At 43.7% G+C, this 5912-nt stretch overlaps 1 protein-coding gene across 1 annotated transcript in view; it reads left to right on the forward strand.

Moving 5' to 3' along the window:
- Positions 1-1070: 1070 nt before the first annotated feature.
- Positions 1071-5912, forward strand: part of LOC309545414 (beta-1,4-galactosyltransferase 3-like) — a 169839-nt gene continuing 164997 nt past the window's right edge. Inside the window, exon 1 of the mRNA XM_082244600.1 lies at positions 1071-1175. The gene's annotated coding sequence lies outside the window, so the exon portion shown is untranslated. The remainder of the gene's footprint in view (positions 1176-5912) is intronic.

The raw sequence follows: 5912 nt of genomic DNA on the forward strand, positions 1-5912 counted from the left end.
TGCGGACTTTACAAAGGTTCTGCTAATTGCCTGGCTGACCCGCAGACTTTACAAAGGTTCTGCTAATTGCCTGGCTGACCCGCAGACTTTACAAAGGTTCTGCTAATTGCCTGGCTGACCCGCAGACTTTACAAAGGTTCTGCTAATTGCCTGGCTGACCTGCGGACTTTACAAAAGTTCTGCTAATTGCCTGGCAGACCCACTGACTTTACAAAGGTTCTGCCAATCGCCTGGCTGACCCGCAGACTTTACAAAGGTTCTGCTAATTGCCTGGCTGAACCGCAGACTTTACAAAGGTTCTGCTAATCGCCTGGCTGACCTGCGGACTTTACAAAAGTTCTGCTAATTGCCTGGCTGACCTGCGGACTTTACAAATGTTCTGCTAATCGCCTGGCTGACCCGCTGACTTTACAAAGGTTCTGGTAATCGCCTGACTGAACCACTGACTTTACAAAGGTTCTGCTAATTGCCTGGCTGACCCGCTGACTTTACAAAGGTTCTGCTAATCGCCTGGCTGACCCGCTGACTTTACAAAGGTTCTGCTAATCGCCTGGCTGACCCGCAGACTTTACAAAGGTTCTGCTAATTGCCTGGCTGACCTGCGGACTTTACAACGGTTCTGCTAATCGCCTGGCTGACCCACTGAATTTATAAAGGTTCTGCTAACCACCTGGCTGACCTGCAGACTACAAAGGTTCTACTAATTGCCTGGCTGACCTGCGGATTTTACAAAGGTTCTGCTAATCGCCTGGCTGACCTGCGGATTTTACAAATGCTCAAAGTCACCGACCCAAAAAAAAAAAATAAGTTTCGGAAATTAAAAATTCAGCATCCTATAGGTCACTTTAAATATAAAAGTCAGAGGATCGGCATAACAATGAAGCAATCGGCATTTTAGGAAAGATCCTGCTCCCTTCCAGTCGTGCAGTCACTGCCCTCCCCCCATCACTCCGCAAAACTTCCCCCTTAAACTTCGCTGTAACTTTCTAACTTCTCCCCAGCTGCCCTCTGACGTCACACCGAGCGGAGGTGGGCGGGGCCGCCCGTCCGTTTGACACCCAGCTGGGGATCTCGCGCAGCCTCAGCACAGCGGCTGGGCAGGCGAGCGCGCGGCAGCGGGAGCGCGCACAGAAGGGTAACAGGTGACTGCTGCAGGGTTCCTGCCCGGGCTACAGGTACTGGAAAGGGGGGAGGGGGAAATTTACTGTTTTATTTGTTACTTTGTAACTTTTTACACATTGCACGTGACTCTCCAGCTGCTGGGCATGCTGAGCCTTGTGGTTCCACAGCAGCTGAAGAACAATGGTCCAAGGTGTGATCATTGGACCAGGCAGGCAATGCAGGGTTATAGGAGGGGTCAGTTTTACACCCAGAAAGTCAATAAAGTCTTCAAAATATCATTGCAGATTTCTGTATTATTGTTATACAGGATTTATATAGCGCCAACAGTTTGCGCAGCGCTTTGCAGCGGGTTTATATGTAAAAAAGTGGCTGGGATTGCGCAGCGCTTATTGGGAGCGCGCTGTGACGTCATCGGTGCAAGGGGAGGAGACTTCCAGCAAGGGGGTGACTACAGATCAGGGGGCCACCTGGTAACCTTAGTACTGTCATTGATATGACCATAAATAAAACGCGGCGTTGGGTCCCGGGAGGATGCTTAGCGTGGTCAGTCCTGTCCTAGGTAGGAAGGATGTGGTCCGGGACCAAGAGGCGCAACAGTGCAGGGAATACACTTTTAGGGCTCATGCACATGGCTGCAAAAAAAAAAACAGGAGAGGTTCTCTGTTATTTAAAAAAAAAAAAAAAATACAGTATATATGTGTGTGTGTGTGTGTGTGTGTGTGTGTGTATGAATGTATGTATATGTATGTATGTATATATATATATATATATATATATATATATATATATATATATATATATATATATATATATATATATATATATTAGAGCTGCACATTTCTGGATAAAATAAGAATCGGGATTTTTTTGCTTAGAATAAAGATCACGATTCTCAACATAACATCATCTTTCACATTATATAAAAAAAATTGGGCTAACTTTACTGTTTTTAATGTGGTTTTTTTTTTTTTTTCACATTAGTGCGATCACAGAGATCGCATGTAATTCTTAGCGCACTGCTCCTAAATTTACATGCGCTCTCTGTGCCGTGCAAATTTCAGCCATACAGTTTGTATGGCTGAATTCGCACCGCAATCGCGCTAAACACGCACATGACCCTTTTTTATATCCACAGCAGAATCGGATCGCATGGTGGTTCACACTAGTGCGATCCGACTCTGTGCGAACTTGCAGATCGTACTGCGATATGCGATCTCAATCGTTAACTTTTAACTGACACGCCCTGCGTATCGCATATGTCAGTGTGAACTGCCAGGGGTGCGGATGCGATGCGGGAACACTCTGTATTTTCGCAGCGTTCCCGCATCGCACAAATGTGAACCGGCACTAACGGAAGTGTATTTTTTCCAAAAAACTGTATTTGAAGCGCAAATACAGTGTGACCTAAAATATTGCAATGAATGCAATTATATTCTCTAGGGCAGTGATGGGGAACCTTGGCACCCCAGATGTTTTTGAACTACATTTCCCATGATGCTCATGCACTCTGCAGTGTAGTCGAGCATCATGGGAAATGTAGTTCCAAAACATCTGGGGTGCCAGGGTTCACCATCACTGCTCTAGGGTCTCTGTTAAATATATATATATATATATATATATATATATATATATATATATATATATATATATATATATATATATATATATATATATATATATATTGCAAAAAATACTGATTTTAATTTGTAAGAAACAAATGTCAGAAAAACAAGCAAAAAATTGGGGGAGCAAACCCTGAACATGTATATCTAAAGCCAGTGCAGCTATGGACCAAGCAACATGTATATTAAAAAAGAATAGCGCACACATGCAAAAGAAATGACTATCAAATATGGAGACAATCCATAAATAAAAATGGGGGTTTAGTCCCACCATATGGCCATATCGTGCTCAAGCCCACCACTGCGTCAAAGTACCCCATTATCAGTGGGTCCTACACTATCCATAAAAAAGGGGTGAATCCAGCCTCTCTAACCCTTTGAGATAACACTCCTTGCTGGGAAAGATGTGCTAATGCACTACATGGGGCTCCTCCTATATCTACTAGAAATGTCAGAAAAAGGCTTAGTCTTTAAATGGTTAATCTGACCTCATTTACAGACCAAAATGTATCCCTTTGTTCTGTGAATGAACTGAAAGGTACAATTTTTCTTTTTATCTCTTTTAGTGCCGGTTCACACTTGTGCGGCTTGCGAGATCGCATGTAATTCGGAGCGCACTGCTCCTTCATTACATGCGATCTCCTGTGCGGATGCGAATTCAGCCATACACTTTGTATGGCTGAATTCGCACTGTATCCGCAGCAAACTCGCACATGACCCTTTTTTTCAGCCGCATCCGGATCGGGTCGCACAGTGGTTCACACTTGTGCGATCCGATACTGTGCGAACTGTCAGATCGCACTGCAATATGCGATCAAACTGGGGGTGTCGTTAACATTTAATTGACACCCCCTGCGTATCGCATATGGCAGTGTGAACTGCCAGATGTGCGGGTGCGATGTGGGAACAGGCTGCGTATTCGCAGCCTTCCTGCATCGCACAAGTGTGAACCGGCACTTAGGACTGAGCAATGTTGTTGATAAACATTGCTGGCTGCTTTTTTTTTCTTTTTTTGACAGCTGTGAGTAGGGAACTGCTCCGTTCTTCTACTTCGTGGAATTGCTGGATTGTGTGTGTGTGTGTGTGTGTGTGGGGGGGGGGGGGGGTTTGAATCGAGATGCACCATTTTATTATGGATTAATGGTGCAGCTCTAATGTATATAAAATATTATTATTATACAGGATTTATATAGCGCCATCAGTTTGAGCAGCGCCATATGAGGGCAGACAGTACAGTTGCAATACAATTCAATACAGGAGGAATCAGAGGGCCCTGCTCGATTTAATGTGTGTGTGTATATATATATTACACATACAGGAGCAGTGTGGGAAGTGTGATTCTTTATAGTGCAATTTGCACCCATTTTTTCATTTTGTATTGATGAAAATCGCACGGAAATGCATTGGCAAATACTGATACTGGCTCAAATGCCTGTATATTCCATATATATATATATACACACACACACACACACACACACACACACACACACACACACACACACACACACACAAAAGTGAGTACACCTCTCACATTTATGTAAATATTTTATTATATATTTTCATGTGACAACACTGAAGAAATGACACTTTGCTACAATGTAAAGTAGTGAGTGTACAGCTTGTATAACAGTGTAAATTTTCTGTCCCCTCAAAATAACTCAGCACACAGCCATTAATATCTAAAACGCTGGCAACAAAAGTGAGTACACCTCTAAGTCCAAATTGGGCCCAAAGTGTCAATATTTTGTGTGGCCACCATTATTTTCCAGCACTGACTTAACCCTTTTGGGCATGGAGTTCACCAGAGCTTCACAGGTTGCCACTGGAGTTCTCTTCCACTCCTCCATGACGACATCACGGAGCTGGTGGATGTTAGAGACCTTGCGCTCCTCCACCTTCTGTTTGAGAATCCCCCACAGATGCTCAATAGGGTTTACGTCTGGAGACATGCTTGGCCAGTCCATCACCTTTACCCTCAGCTTCTTTAGAAAGGCAGTGGTCGTCTTGGAGGTGTGTTTGGGGGTCGTTATCATGTTGGAATACTGCCCTGCGACCCAGTCTCTGAAGGGAGGGGATCATGCTCTGCTTCAGTATGTCACAGTACATGTTGGCATTCATGGTTCCCTCAATGAACTGTAGCTCCCCAGTGCCGGCAGCACTCATGCAGCCCCAGACCATGACACTCCCACCACCATGCTTGACTGGAAGCAAGACACACTTGTCTTTTTTCAGATCCTCAGAGAGTTCTTGAGGTGCCATGTTGAGCTTCCAATGACCAGTATGAGAGAGTGAGAGCGATAACACCAAATGTAACACACCTGCTCCTCATTCACACCTGAGACCTTGTAATACTAACGAGTCACATGACACCGGGGAGGGAAAATAGCTAATTGGGCCCAATTTGGACATTTTCACTAAGGGCTCTTTCACACTTTGTAGTCCGTCAAACGGACTCCGCTTTTCTCAGCGGGGGATCGATCCGCCAATCCCCCGCTGAGCAGAAGGATGACAGCTGTCAGTTCCCCATGCATCTCTATGGGGGAAATCGGATGGGAACGGACTGTCGGTCCGATCCGCTGGACGGATCGAAAATAGGGTTTCCATCCGTCCAGATTTGACGGATCGGGTCGGATGTCAGCAGACATGTTTCCGCTGACATCCGATGCCCCATAGAGATGCATGGGGGGATTGTTTAGATCCGCCAAAAAAACCAACAGGCGGATCTGAACGGTCTGCCTGTGTGAAAGGGGCCTTAGGGGTGTACTCACTTTTGTTGCCAGTGGTTTAGACATTAATGGCTGTGTGTTGAGTTATTTTGAGGGACAGCAAATTTACACTGTTATACAAGCTGTACACTCACTACTTTACATTGTAGCAAAGTGTCATTTCTTCAGTGTTGTCACATGAAAAGATAGAATAAAATATTTACAAAAATGTGAGGGGTGTACTCACTTTTGTGAGATACTGTGTGTGTGTGTATGTATATGTATATGTATATGTGTGTGTGTGTATATATGTATATATATATATATATATATATATATATATATATATATATATATATATATATATATATATATATATATATATATATATATATATATATATAATTATTTTATTTAATTTTTTTGTGTTTTCCATAGCTCTTGCTCTGTCTCTCAGTAT

The sequence above is a fragment of the Pelophylax lessonae genome (assembly GCF_965119305.1).
Source record: "Pelophylax lessonae genome assembly, chromosome: 2".
Taxonomy (NCBI): domain Eukaryota; kingdom Metazoa; phylum Chordata; class Amphibia; order Anura; family Ranidae; genus Pelophylax; species Pelophylax lessonae.